This window comes from Suricata suricatta, chromosome 14 (genome assembly GCF_006229205.1).
Source record: "Suricata suricatta isolate VVHF042 chromosome 14, meerkat_22Aug2017_6uvM2_HiC, whole genome shotgun sequence".
NCBI classification, from domain to species: Eukaryota; Metazoa; Chordata; class Mammalia; order Carnivora; family Herpestidae; genus Suricata; species Suricata suricatta.
This window is the reverse complement of record NC_043713.1, coordinates 4,399,319-4,414,748: the sequence shown is the minus strand read 5'-3', so window position 1 is coordinate 4,414,748 and position 15,430 is coordinate 4,399,319. Positions and strand designations below refer to the sequence as shown.

General features: G+C 46.1%; 1 long non-coding RNA gene across 1 annotated transcript; it reads left to right on the top strand.

Annotated features, from left to right (window-relative positions):
* Nucleotides 1-461: 461 nt before the first annotated feature.
* On the top strand, nucleotides 462-1,096 carry LOC115278494. Its single transcript, XR_003902919.1, has 2 exons — nucleotides 462-721; nucleotides 915-1,096. It is a non-coding gene; the product is annotated as an uncharacterized LOC115278494 (long non-coding RNA).
* The last annotated feature ends 14,334 nt before the right edge of the window (nucleotides 1,097-15,430 follow it).

The following is a 15,430-nucleotide window of genomic DNA, read 5'->3' as shown; positions in this document are numbered from 1 at the left end:
ACTCTCAGATTACCAGTTATCCAAACTTACAATCTAATGTACCACGTGTTTCTTTCTTTTTTTTTAATCTTTTATTAATTTTTGATACAGGAGAGACAGAGCATGAGAGGGGGAGGGTCAGAGAGAGAAGGAGACACAGAACTGGAAGCAGGCTCCAGGCTCTGAGCTAGCCGTCAGCACAGAGCCTGACGCGGGGCTCGAACCCACGAATATGAGATCTGACCTGAGCCGAAGTCGGAGGCTTAACCGACTGAGCCACCCAGGCGCCCTGCACCACGTGTTTCTAATGTAAGTTTGTCTTTATGTGTACAACAGGAGGTGTGGGGTACCTGGTTGTCCATGCCAGGAGCCATGCCAGGTAGTAGAGCCACAAAGATAAATAAAGTAGAATTCCATCCTAATGATGTCACAGTGCAACTGTACCAGCAAATGAGCCCAGAGATCACAGCAAATGTGCTAAGAGCCCCCACAGGTCCAATGAGGGTGCAGAGGGGGGAAAAATCAGCCCTGAAAATAAGAAGCACCATTGGGACCATGTCTTGGAGGACTTTATTTGGCAAAGTGGGAAGGGACAAGATAAGGGACCAGGTACAGCACCCCATGCCATCAGGGAACGCCACGCCCTCGAGAGTGGCCGGCAGTGGAGCACGGGGCAGAGACTAGGACCTGAGACTGTCAGATAAAGCAACATCCTCCAGTCCCTCACCTGACACTGACTTAGGTAGGAAATCTGGACACTGTCGAGATGCGAAACTGTCAAGAGCATCTCCTGGATGGGTAAAAACCTCGGAAGGCTGCCTTAGAGTTTCTGTGACTGACGCGTTTGCTCAGGGGTCTGTATGGATCCTGGTAACTCGACGAGGGAGCTGACCCCATCTTTGGCCTTCCGTCTTGTTCTCCCCTCTGGCACAAAGATGGAGCCACATGCAATAACTACGCTGTCGCCTTGCCATGCCTCCTCCATAAAAGCTGGGGATTATGGTCTGCGTAGGGGCAGAGAATAGGGCCATCTGCGTGCGCCCAGGATGGCCATCGCATCCACCCATCCGATACATCTTGTCAGTAAGTCACCCTGAATAAAACTGAGTAAATGGTATGGAACTTGCTTTACTTTTCAATATTAAAGTGCCTTCTCAGTCAGGAGAATGCGTTACTGACCCTCCTCCACCTTCTAACACTTGACTTGAAAGATATATTGGGGCGCCTGGGGGGCTCAGTCAGTTGAGCGTCTGACTTCAGCTCAGGCCATGATCTCACGGTTCGTGGGTTCAAGCCCCATGTCAGGCTCTGTGCTGACAGCTCAGAGCCTGGAGCCTGTCTTTGGATTCTGTGTCTCCCTCTCTCTCTGACCCTCTCCTGCTCATGCTCACTCTCTCTCGCTCTCTCAAAAATAAATTAAAAAAAAACATTTAAAAAAATAAAGATATGTTAAAAATCTAACTGCAGCCTGATCTGTTCTGTTCCAGAGCAGTTTACTGCTACTCTCCAAAGAACTGGCCAGCTTGGCATAACACGGAAAAACAATCAACAATTGGACTTCATAGATTTAGCTTTCTTTGGTTCCTGCAGAGAACCTAAGAAGAAAGTTAACATAACAAAATCCCACCAACTTAGTGAATCTGGGGGAAGCATTGCATAATAATATGAATCCTTAAAAGCTCCGAATTTTTATTTTTTTAATGGTCTCGGGTATATCCATCAAACAAAACCAGATGGGCAATGGGTAACCCAGGGGCGCACTGAGAAATTATGAAATACACCTATAGAACAACATCCTATAATTGGCACATGGTCCCATCTCTTCCCTCTTTCCTGCCAAACTCCTCCAAGGATAATCCTTATGTGTGCCCCTAGCTCCTGTCCCCATGTTTAATTCTCAAGTCCATCCTTGATTCCACTGTTCTGAGAAGACTCCAGGTCACCTGGTCACACCTACTGGATTTGCAGCTGGTTTCTTCAAAGAACCACAAAAACATCCCCTGTCCTCTTCTTACAATGTGATCTTATGACCTTGTTCCAGCCACATCAGGAGGTGGGGTCAGGAGGCAGGGTCAATGTCCCTTCCCCATGACTTTCATCGTTGTCTCCACTACTAGAGTACAGAGAGGTGGCACTACATGACTTCTAAGGCGAGCCACAAAGGGCAATATGGCGCATGACCCCTCCCTCACTCCCTCCCCCAGGGCTCTCACCCTGAGCACAAAGCCACCATGCTATGAGGAAGTCCAGACCACAGGAGGAGGACATGATGGGGCAACCCAGCTGGCACCCCAGTTGACAGTACTAACCCCCAGACATCCTTCCTTAAGGATGTTCACTCCTATGTGGGAAGACAAGGAAAAGAAGCGTACTGACGCAGCTGAGTGATGTGTTGGGGGACCGCTGAGTGCCGAGGGGGCACAGGAAAGACCCCCAGCCTAAAACGGAAGGGGTGGGGATGAGGGAGAGCAGTCAGAGGATCTTCCAAGGGAAAGTGGAAGAAGTTTCCCAGAGAACTCTGTATCACTCCAGGGACAGGAATGTCTACACTGAGACCCAAAAGGCAAGGAGTGGTGGAGGAGGGTGGGGAAGAGGAAAGAAGTGTACGTGCAGGTATGTTCACCATTGAACCCGACCCACATATTCCAGCTTTCCTTTCTCCTTATTCTCTCCATGCCCTTCCTAGGCTATAGTTACACACAGCCAAGTGTACAGTCACCATGTTTGCTTAACAAACACTGAGTGTTTAAGGGACCCAATCACATGGACAGATGTGGTCACTACCAACCAAGACTTCGTTGTCTAGTGAGGGAGTATGACGATTTCACCCAATAATTCATCTTCATCGTACACATTTATGGATGAAAGGATGCAAAGATGACTTTCTGGGGTGTGGGGCCATAACACAAGAATACAAGAAAGGCAGATTTGAATAGATAAGAAGGACAAGTTTGGGAAAAGTTGAATTTAAGAGACTTATTTAATTGAAGACTCCCAACTGGCAATTGAAAATAAAGGTTCAAGGAAAGCAGTCCACCCTGAAGATGGTAGTCTAGCACAGTGACAGGACCTCACAGTGACAGGACCTCACAGTGACAGGACAGCAGGGTGGCACCCCTATATGATAGCAGGATGGCACAGCGGCTAAGCACCCAAGTACCAGCATAAGACTGAGTTCAAATCCAAGCTCCACCACCTTTCACCTCCATGAACTTGGGCACCTACCTTCTCCCAGCCTCATCTAGGAAATGGGGATGACCATGAAGCCTACCCTAAAGAGCTGGTATGAAAATAAAATAATGATGGGTGCTATTATCTGGGGGGCAGGTGGTTGACCATTATGTATGCGATGACTCAACATTAACTCACTTTTGACAGCATTTGGTAAGAGGAAAAAATTTGTCTCCCTTAAATTTGGGCATTCTCCCTAATAGCTAAAGAGTTATATATCCTCACCCCTTCCTTTCGATGTTGGCTGCTGGGAGATTGGGTTAAATGTAATATTCAGCCATGCTAAGCACATATATGGCACAGACAGTAATTCCCTTCCTCTGCTTTCCATATTGGTTTGGTTTTTGTATTTTAATGGTTTTCCTCGAATATCACCTTATACCAAATTGCCTCAAATCCTTTTTGGGAAGCGAATGTCATGTAAATATAAATAAAGAAAACTCACTGAAGGAAAATAACTTTGCGGGGTAAACAAGCACAAAGCATTTCAGCCACGCCTATTTGGAATAATGCAAACCAAAGTGACGCCTGATGTTAGAAGTGGTCCCAGCTCCCAGCACCAACGCCAACCTCCAGGCTTGCGTGGCTCCGCCCCCGCCCTCGAACCCGCCTACCTGCCAGCACCTGCTTGTCGGGCCCCCTCCGGGACCCTCCTCTCCTGGTGAGCTTCTCTCCTCCCTCTTCTCCGTCCACATACTCTGCTCGGTGGCGTCCTGGCTTGTGGCTTGACATACCACATACACAGCTGGGACTCGCAAATCCGAATCGCCAACTTCTTCGCTGGCTCCACATTCGTGTATCCTTCCGCATCGTCATAGATCCACTTGAGGAGGTGAGAGTTGTTTTAATTTCAGCGCAGCTAAAACTCAGCTCCCGATCCTCACCTGAGGCCACCTCCAACCCCTGCCAGACTTGCTCCTCCTACGAGCTGACATCTTTTCATCTGCACTGCTGCCACCTGCTCCAGGCTGCCGTCAGCATTCACATGGACAGCTGGTGTCCACGCCAGCCACTGCTGGGGTCACAGCATCCTCTGGTTACCGTTCCCCTCACAAACAGAGTGGAACCTGCAATGGTTTGCACCACAAAAGGAGTGAAAGCCTAACTCCTCGTGGGATCTGTGAGGTCCTGCCTAAAGGGACACTGCAAGCTCCTGCCTTCGTCCCTTCACTCACCTCCTCAGCCACCAGCTTTCGGCTGCCTCCCTGTCCCTTTCTCTGCTGGTCTCCTTTCTGTCTCTGGACGTTCTTGCCGGAATATTCTCTCCTGCCATCTTGCTGCCTCCTCTCATCACGTGGATCTCAACTCAAATGTTACCCCCTCGGGGAGGCCCCTCGGCCCCCTAAGTCTCCCCCAATTACTGTCTGAGCCATTATCTGAGATTTCCAAGAACCCCTACCCTAGTGTGGAGAGATCACAAGCTGTCTGCTACTGCCAAGCTGAAGGTGAGGGGAAGGAGACAGTCTCCTGTCCTCCAGAAGAGGACAAAACATTGCCCCCACGAACTAAGCAGAGTCCCCCCAGAACCCTGACCCATGAGGGACTGCCCTCCACTGAATGGTCAGAGGTTGGTGGAAGGGGCGGAGCTGAGAGTCCAGGGGTGGCCTGCTTCCTGCCTCCCTAGTGCCGGGAGAGAGCAGAGGGAAGGCGCACGTTTCTATGACAGACCTTGGCTGTGACTCGCCTCTCCTTCCTCCTGCCCAAGCCTTCTGGTAGATTCCAGAAGCAGCCCGACACACTTCCCAAATTCCTTTTCTGTTTCAGTTTACCAATTTGTGCTGTTTGCTACTAAGAACTCTGACAGGTTCATACTTTCCACTATCTAAAATTAACTTACTTGTGTATTTTCCACATGTTTTCTATCCATCTTTCCCTCTAAAAGGGAGAGTCAGTACAGAAAATGTGCCTTCTTCACCAGGGTGAGCCCCATACATAATAGATTCTCAATAAATATTGGTCACGTGATTAACTGAAATGAGTCTAAGCCTCTTATGAACAGAAATATTTTGCATTTTATATTCTCCCATATAGCCTCAAAGATACTCCCATATATTTAAAAAAGAACGTCACCAATTTATATTTAAATTCTGGAGAAAGTCAGATTCAAATAAAAGTTTTGAAAGGATTTTGAGATGGTAAAGACACTGATGCCAAGACCAAACGCTACATATCTCTGATTCATCCAACTGAATTCAAGCCAGAAGCATCTAAAACGAACCACAAATCTGGTAGCTGTGAAATTATCTAATATCTTGTAAGTGCAGAGCATTCAGCAATCATGTCCACGAATGGCATGCCCATCAAGGCCTTCAGGACAAGGCTCTGCATGCAGTGTCCTTTCCTGCGGCAAAGACCGAATTCCACTGTAACCAGGCCACTATACACGTGTTCCCAGCCACCATCACACACTGAGTAGCATCTGAGGAAGGTCAGGACCAGGGCTGATGGTGACCCCCAACCTGTCCAGCACGCGCCAGGCACAGTGGTTCTGTGCGCCTTCTTCCTCCTGGCTCTGCTAGGACTTTCCCTCTTTGTGCATACCTAGAAGACCAGCGGGTTTAGAACTCCGCCCATTCCTAAGGATACTTCAATCAGATGAGATAAAGTCGTCTGTCTTCAGTAGATGAAATGGAAATGAGAATAAGAGAGAGAAAGAGAGACATTCAGTAATAGAGAGAAACTCAAGGCTACCCAGCAGGGGACAATATTCAACTCTTTTCCAGAGCTACAGAGAACCAACTGACCAGCACAGAGCCCGTCTTATGGTCACTACTAAGAAACAGGTACCTGACGAAAGGAATAAAAACACCAGAGCTCATCTACCTCTCCCTCCCTAGGTGGTCCTTAAGTTTTTTTAGGTCGCAATTTCCTCTGAGGGACCACAGTGAATGCTATAGACCCTACTCCTGGGAAGTGCACGTCCGATGACTTGTGTGATATTTCACACAATATCAGTGCCTCCATGGTACATCTGAAGCAAGTTCCTGGAGTCTCTAGAAGTCCTCAGACCTGGGATAAGAAGCCATAGCCCAGACTTAACTAACATGAAAAGTCTCTGAAAGAGGGAGCAAGGGAGGAAGGGAATGAGGAGTCTAGGATTTGGAAAATGAAGGGGAGACAGTGCGTGCGGGCCAGGGGTCAGGAAGCAGGGGCTCCGTGCCTCCATCCGCTGGGCACACAGCAGGACCCTGGAGAGACCACCTCACTTCCTGCACCAACTCCTCCTCCGTCTCTAAGATAACGGCAGCTGGCATGAACGATTCCAAGAGCCCTTCCAACTCCAAATCCAATGACACTGTACATGCTCGCTGAAACTTTCCTCTCTGTCAACCCATCATCAAGTTGACAAAGTTCTCTAGGAACAAAAAAAAAAAAAGTCACTAAAGTCTCTTACCCTTTTAGGAAAAAAAAAAAAATTCCAAAATAAGGTGCTCCCTTAAATAGCTATCTGCCTGTCTCAGTACAGAGCTGGAATTGTCACTTGAGAACAAATGTAAAAGAGTCAATCAAGAAGCTTCATAAATATTCCAGGCTCTTGCCTCCCACCACCTCCACACAGCTCTGCCGAGCACTCATTGTGACAGTGAACCCGCCGCTCATGTGTCTTCTTACTTGGGGGAGACCATGCAGACCCCCCAGTAGTGCTACCAGGCAGTAGTAAGCAGTGTCAGCAAGTTCAACAGCAAATTCTGGCCTCAAAGGATTCTAGAAAGTTGGTGTAAGTTCAGACTTAAAGCTCACAGTCCCATGAGACAAATCGAGACAGTGGTTCAGCCACACGTGTGATGAGGTCTCATGAACTCTGTGCAGAAGCCACGGGCATTAACGTCCACATGGGAACGATGTCTCCTTGCCCCAGCGGAGGGACACCCCAGATGTTACTTTTCACGTAGACTAAAATCATGGACGGGGCACCTGGCTGGCTCAGTTGGAGGAACACACGAGTCTTGATCTCAGGGTTGTGAGTTTGAGCTCCATGTTGGGTGTAGAGATTACTTAAAATCTTTATAAGAACTAAGAAAATAATAACCATAATAAAATCATGGAGATTTTCTCATCCACTGAAAGTCCGCTCCTATGATTTTCAGCAGTGGGACAGTTCACACACAGTAAGTGTAAATATACTTTTTAAGAATCTCTCTTTTTATATGGACACTTTTGAGGAAACAAAAAGCTGAAATCCGTGTTTGAATAGCAAAAAAAGACTCACTGCGAAGTTTCCTCGTGTCACGTTTTCCTTCCTCGCTGGTGGGTGTTATGCTCAGACCGAGAGTGTAAATGATTTCATCTCTAAGAGGCGTCCTATTCTGGGTCTGTGGCACTTCCCTATACAGCCCCCGCCTCGCTGCAGGGCCAGTAAGCGGCCCAACTCCCTCTTCCAGTCACTCGGGTTTCCTTCTTAGAGAGAGATCCCAGGAGCTGGTTACTCACAAAACAGCCCTTTGTTTCAGGACTTGTAAGGCATTTCCCTTAAAAGAGATAGGCCTGGGCAGGCCTCGTTTTTCTGGAATGAAGACAGGGACTGTCATGTGAGGCAGCCACAGGGGAGCCAGTGGACAGAGGAAGGGGCATCCATCTGCCGAGGACTGCCTTTGCAGGGGAAACCATTGTCAGACTCAAGGCCAAGGTCAGGGTATGCTGGCCTGGGATGCGCTGCGTTCTGGTCTTGTGTCGTCAGTGCCAATCAAGCAGATGTCTCCTTCACTCTGGCTCTACGGCTCAGTTAACGGAGTAAGAAATCCTTCGGACAATGAGAATTTGGTGCCATGGGGTCAGCCCCATGCCAGGCACTAGAGACCCAGAAATAATCCAGACACACAGTTTCTGCTGCGTCCCACTGGAAAGACATAGATCATGAAGATGAAACCAAATAAAACATGAGAGCACGGCAGCTAACAACAAGCTCAGCAAGGCTTGAGGGCCATACAGTGTCACGGGCACGGGGCTGGGACTCCTCAGGACCAGGTGCTCACGACTCACCTCCCCAGGTGCTGTCATAAACCCCGGGGACTCCTTCTTGAAGGCTGCATAGTATTCCACTGCACATACACATAACATTCTCTTTATCCATTCATCCCATCAGTGGTCTTTAGGTGGTATCTGTATCTCAGCTCTAGTGATTAGTGCTGCGGTGAACATGGAAATGCTAATACCTCCTCAATATCCTTCGGAAACATAGCCAGACCCAGGATTGTTGGATCCTATGGTAGTTCTGGTTTTAATTCTTCAAGGAAGCGGTGTCTAAAATAGAATCAAAGAGTAGATCGGTGGTTGCCAGGGCCTGGGGGGATCTGGGACTGGGGAGTCCTAGTCAAGGGGCATGGACCTTCAGTTAAGCAAGATGGATGAGCCCTGGGAATCCGCTGGCCCTCACTGTGCCCCTCAGCAGCCATCCTGTACTGCACACTCAAAAACCTGACAGGAGAGCAGATCTCACTTGTGTTCTTATCACAACAAAATTAATTTAAAAATAAATAAACAAAGGATTTGACACTAATTCACACAAAGGTGCTAGTACTGGTAAGGGCAGAGCGATTTATCACTTGAATGCATTTGTATATATATTAAGAAACGATTCTCGAATAATGTAGCAGCAGGATTTCAGGCACAGGCTTGGACTTCCTGAATTTCCTCTAACACCCTATGAAAACAATTCTCTTCTGCCCGCACAGGCTGTCCCCAGCACAGAGACCCACTCCATGAATCATTACCCTTCTTGCATAGAGCCTGGTGACATCGCCTCTAAAAGGTTATGTCACCAAATCCACCATCAAGTCAGCAATGTTTAATGACCACCTACTCTGTGATGCCCAGTTGCCAGGCGCGGTTTCTGACATGTACAGACATGGACTCCCCGGAAGGTCACAGTGAGGCACTCCGTGAGACCCCACCCTGAACCTGCATTCTGTGAATGAGGCACACATTCCGGGCAACGTAAAACATCTGACTAATTTATTTATCTTCCTTCTATGAGCAATTAGAAGGAAGCAACACAAGTTAGAAGGCAGAGGGCTAGGGTCTAGAGGTAATTTATTCCGACTTTATACTCTCCGAGGATTTAATAAAAGGTAGTAAATCCTACACTAAACACAGTCAGCGGCAGGGAGCTGCTCAAAATTTATTCTACTCTAGATTAGCGATGATTAAATCACACTGCGGTCTATTTTAAAATACAGTGCTTTTCAGTACTGCATATGTTTAAAACATTCAGTCTTCTCCTCTGGCTTAAAACAAAGAATACAATTCCTTCATTTTTTTTCAACAATACTTCTTAAATTTTCCTTCTCCTCCACAGACAAGAAGGGGCTTCCTTGCCTGAAATACAACTTGGGCATCCCTAAAGCAAGGGAATTTATGTTTTAACTATACTGCATGAGAATGTGCTTGATTTTTCAAACTAGCAACTTTCCATGAATTCAGCAAGGGCACTGGAACTTTCCATGAATTTCACAAGAATTTAAAGAGCCATCTGCATAGATAAAGCTGAGAGATTATTAAATGTAGGGCAAGCTGGAGGAGAGCACTTCTCTGGGGCGCGCCCTGCTCTGTGCCCGAGGGCCCAGGCTGGGGCCAATGCAGAGGACTCCCACTCGAAGCCCTGACGTCTTGCCCCGGCCTCCCCACAGGATTTAGCTCCCGGTGATGCTGTGGGCCTCGGCACTGGAGCTTCTCAGTCCTTAGGAATGGAATCTAGCTCATTTCTAGTTGATAAATATGAAATAAAGGGACCAGAATCCTCCAAAGTTCTTTGTGCATCAATTAAAACAACTCCTAACTGCTAAGCGTGGTGCACGTAGGTATGTCCACAGGAGACACGTGACACTCACAATGGCTCCTTTGGGAACACTCAGCTGTGACACGAGGGCCGTGGATGCTCCATTGCTTTTCCTCCTTTTGCGGGGCTCTCCAGGCCCCGCCCCCCGGAGCTGCACATTCAGTGACCCACCCCAGCCCCACACTGTTGACCTCACCCCTAATTCACGGCAATTAGGGCCATGATACTAACGTTACATCGGAACACCATGGAAATCTCTAGTGTTTGCCCTAGTAAAATTAGATGGCTCCAACTTTAGGATATGAACTTAGTCATTCTAGATACATCTTTGTCGCCTTTTTCATATAGTCCTGACGTAGAGCCTGCATCCCGGCACGGTTACCGGCAGAGGCCTGCATCCAACAGGGCCCTACCCGCCTGTGAGAGCAGAGGTCCTCAGCCCCACGCCAGAGAAAGAGCGGCAGCACCTGGCAAGGTGACTCTCCCTGGATTTGCGACTCATTACAGCTGCAAAGAATGACCCGGAAGACAGACACCCCCCCCACCCCCACCCCGCTGCGAGGATCCGGTAGGAAGTGTGTGAGCCACGTGACTTCCGTCGGATTCTCTTAAACATTTCCTACATCCAAAAAGCACACACTAAGGAAACATGTAAGGTGGTAAGAGCTGCGAGGTTTCTGATGGAAAACGGGACAACCATTTAATCCTCCGTAAAGACAGGAAGGCGCCTAGATTATTCAGGGAGTAAATTCCCACGGGGATATATATAAACATTTCAAAGAGCAGCGTTCTGTTTTACAGAAGACCTACAGAAAAGGTCCTACCTTTCTTATGAGCTTTCATAACATTTGCCAACCCTTCCTGGTTCTGCTTTTCTTTTTTTTTTTAAGAGAGAGAGTGAGGAGACAGAATGTGGGGGGGGGGGGGGGCAGAGAAAGAGGGAAACACAGAATCCAAAGCAGGTTCCAGGCTCTGAGCTGTCAGCACAGAGCCCGACGTGGGGCTAGAACTCACGAAGGGTGAGGTCAGACCTGGGCTGAAGTCGGACGCCTACCTGACCGAGCCCCCCAGGCGCCCCACTGATGGTTCTACTTTCAACAGATCAGCCGTGTGATGGTCGTGGTGGTGGTGGTGGTAATAGAAATAAAAGCAATAGTAATAGAAGGTCGCACTTTTAATTTGCAAGCGGTTCTGAACTTTCCAAAGGTCACAGACCTTGTTGAGAATCTCCTGAAAGCCATGGACGTCCTCCTCAGTGTGGTGGTACCTGTGTGTCTTCTCAAAGAACTGAATTGTGTCTTCTCAAACCGCAGGTGCTCACCCCAGAATGTGACCCTATTTGGAGAGAGGATCTTCACAGATGTAAGCAAGCTAAAATGGTGATGTCAGGATGAACCTCAATCCAATATGACTAGTTTCTTTATAGAAAAGGTAAATTTGGCACAGAGACATACGTAGAGGAAAGATGATGTGAAGAGACAGAGGGAGAAGACAGCCATCTACCATCTAAGGAAAGGGGCCTGGGGAGCCTGGGGGGCTCAGTCAGTTAAGCGTCTGACTTCAGCTTAGGTTATGATCTCACGGTTCATGGGTTCAAACCCCGTGTAGGGCTCTGTGCTTACAGCTAGCTCAGAGCCTGGAGCCTGTGTTTGGATTCTGTGTCTCCCTCTCTCTCTCTGCCCCTCCCCTGCTCGTGCTCTCTCTCTTTCTCTCAAAAATAAATAAAACAGTTAAAAAAATAATAAAGAAAGGGCCTGGCACGGACTCTCCACTCACAGCCTTAGAAGGAACCAATTATCCAAAATCCTGAGTTTGGACTTCCGGCTTCCAGAATTGTGAGACAATAAAATTCTTTTGTTTAAGCCACACAGCCAATTTCACTTTGTTAGAGGAGCCTTAGCAAACAAATACTATAATTTCGTGAGATTCCTTCATGTCGATATGTGTCCCAATAGTTCATTTCACTGCTGTCTGAACAGACCAGAACTTATTTGTCCAACCTGCTGCTGGTGGACCATTTCCAAAGTTTTCCAGTGCGGAGTGATGCTGTTACAAACAGGATAATGCATGCCTCTCAGTGTGCATGGACGAGGCTCCTCTGAAAGCCCAGAACTAGAGTTGCCAGATCAAAAAACATGTTTCTTCTGCGCAGGTTTTTTGGGGAGCGTGTGAGCTGATTTACAGACCTGTTACTAGTGTAAAAGGGGACCTTCGGCTCCTCTGAACTGCCAGGGCTTGATATCTCTCGTTTTTACCTACCTGCTGCGTGTGAAAGTGTATTCTATTGCATAGATAGATAGATTCACTGATTGATGTCCATTTACTATTATCAGCATCATTATTTATGTCTGGCATTAATTGATTTTACAACTTGTAAAAAACCATGAAGTGTGATTTGATGTGAATATCTTATGTCTCAAAAGTTGTCCATTTATGACATGAGCCTAGTTCCTAATGAGAGAACTGGTTAGAAGCCTTTACAACATTGTCCACTCCCGAAGGCCCCCTCCCCCAGAATGTTTGTTACCATGTACAATTTATAAGTTCAGGGTGATCTCAAGGACAGTGTGCAGACAAGACCTGGAGACCTCGGGAAATGAGTGCTCTGCTGGTGTCTTTCTAGGTCCATGTAGTGGCTGTAATTGTTGGTTATTTTCCTAGAGACTCTTCATTAATAAAATATCATCACCTGGCCATTAAAAATCTCATCTTTTGGGGGAAAATGTCATTCCTTGGATAGAGTCATCTCATAACAACCTCTTGAGGTAAGAAGAAAAATTGCTCTTAGATCCGTAAGTGGGGAAAGCACACAGACAGGATTTAATTTCCCAAGTGTCAACCTGCAGGTTAGCAGTAATATTTAAAACAGAGACTGAGTGTCCAATGCCCCATTGCTGCCCCATCCATTAAATGATGCCAGTTCCCTTGGTAAGCATTAGCCTTCAATTCTTGCTCAGAAGAAGAGAACTTTCGTACACTTCATCTAGTCCTCTTGACACGAGCTTAAACTAGTAGAATCAATATTTTAAAGCTGAAAGGAGCTTTAGGAATCACCCTCATCCAATCTCTCCCATCTTAAATATTTCAAAAACAAAACAGAGGAAATGGCATTCTTTCAACTGCAGACCTATTTAGCTATAAAAGAAGAATAAGAATCCTGGGCAGCCTGAGTCCCAGAACTGAGCCCTTTCACAGGACACCCCTACATCCACGCTGTATCCTGGGCAGCCTGGAATTTTGCAGTTAGCCCCTGTGAGAGAAAACCTTGGTTCTCTGGGCGGGTCTGCAGACCTGAACGAATACCAGTTAATGACAGAGATTGGAGATGCAAGGATTTCTCTCCAGGCAAGAAATACTGCGTGACCAGAGAATTTTATTTTTTTCCATTTGAGCAAAGGAATCTGAGTCTGCATTACTGATATAAATAAAATGATGTACAAAATCACAAAGCTAAGGGTAAAGAAATATGAACATAGAGATGCTATGCCAGTTGCAAATCAAAACTATAAGAAAAAATATCACACAGAGAAAAAAAGAAATATTATTTATTGGGTACTTTCTAGGTGGGCTTTGTACTGGTCACATTATAGACTTTGTCTTACTTAGTTCTCATAAGGTCTTATTATTATGTTATTACTTAACATATGACGTAACTGTGCCTTCACAGACGTAAAGTAAATAACAGTTGTAATTCAAACTCTATTATAATGCCCTAGACACACAACTACAAGTTAGGGCAGTCAGAATTTTTGGTTTCGGTTTTGGTTTTTGATGATGGTAAAGTAGAAATTCAGCATAAGTAATTATGAAGGAAACTGAAAGTACACAGAAATATATCTATATCTAAATAGAAAGGTTAGATAGATATAGATATTGATGATATAGATATAGATATTGATGATATAGAAATAGATACAGATATATAGAGATATAGATATAAACATAGATATTAATAAACATATAGTCACATTACCTTGAGAAAAACTGCTTTTACAGTCCGGGTGTACAGGGGCACCTGGGGGGCTCAGTCAGTTAAGCGCTGGACTCTTGATTTTAGCTCAGGTCATGATCTCACAAGTTGTGAATTCAAGCCCTGCGTTGGGCTCTGCACTGACAGGGCAGAGCTTTCTGGGGATTCTCTCTCTCTCCCTCTCTCTCTGCCCCTCCCCCCCAAATAAATAAATAAAATTGGGGGGGAAACGCCGGTGTACATGGCATTGGACAGTACCCAAAGACGGCTGCCATTATTCCTTCTCTCCCTGAAGGTACATACGCTCCACCCTCCCGTTGAACTTGGCCTCATGATTCATCTTGACCAATCAAACTGTCTTGAACCAAAATCGTCCTAATTCTACTCAGACCAGCTGTGAAAGAGGATGGTCATCTCTGTGTCCACAATCCAACACCACCAGCTATGCTTATTATTACCCACTTCCGATTTGGGGGATAAAAGGGGGTCAGTCTCTCATTGCGGTTCTGATTTGTCCTTCATTTAGAGCGAGTGAGTGTGAGCTGCCAAGCCCACCACGCTCTGCTGCTTCATGTGTGTGACAATGTCGAACGCCATGTCTGACCTTCAAGGGTAAGGGGACACGGCTGCCAGGAAAACACACGATGGAAAGAATATTTTTAATACATGAATGACAGGAATAATTTTGTAGTGAGGCCTAAAGAGTCATAATCAGTTTTTCTGACAGAAAAATTTCACAGTCCATTGATTTAAAATCACATGGACAGATGCTGACGTTTCTCGGGTATCTGCCCACCTCTTAACACTCGTTACCTACGTCGGCAGAGTGCTGGAAATCACTTCTCGGGAAGCCGTTGATTGAGGAAATTCAACCTGGTAAAACTTCTTAAACCATTATTTCATACTCTTCACTTTTAGCAATAGGAACTCATTCTCAAATTGCTCTTCTACACAAGTTAAATTTTAATCAAATAAAATTTGACTAGCCTTCAGCAGTCACGTGAAGAAGTTTCATGGGAAACATTAGTCTAGACACTAAAGATAAGCAAATATCATTAAATAAAAAGCAGATATGAGCAAACATCATTTATCATGTGACATGCTATATAAGCAATTTTTCAAAACTACGTCACTGCACATGTATTAGTTTTACTTATTTGAAATATAATACAGAACCAAAAATATCAAATACTTTAGATACGTAAGTTTGACTTAAAACTATTGTTTAGGAGAATGCTGCAAATATAACTCTAGAATTATGCTGAATTTTCACATTAGAATTAAATAGAAAAGCAATTAAGTTTTTGCTAGCTTTGCTCCTACGCTTCTATTTTTTTCATGTAAACTCTCCCCCTGCCCCCTGAGCATTCCCCCTGGGCTCCCTTGTTTCCCTCCTTTTAGCTACTATGTATTGCTTGTGTGCCATGCACTTGACACTGGGTTGAGCTTCGTGTAGACCTCATTCTTCAACGATC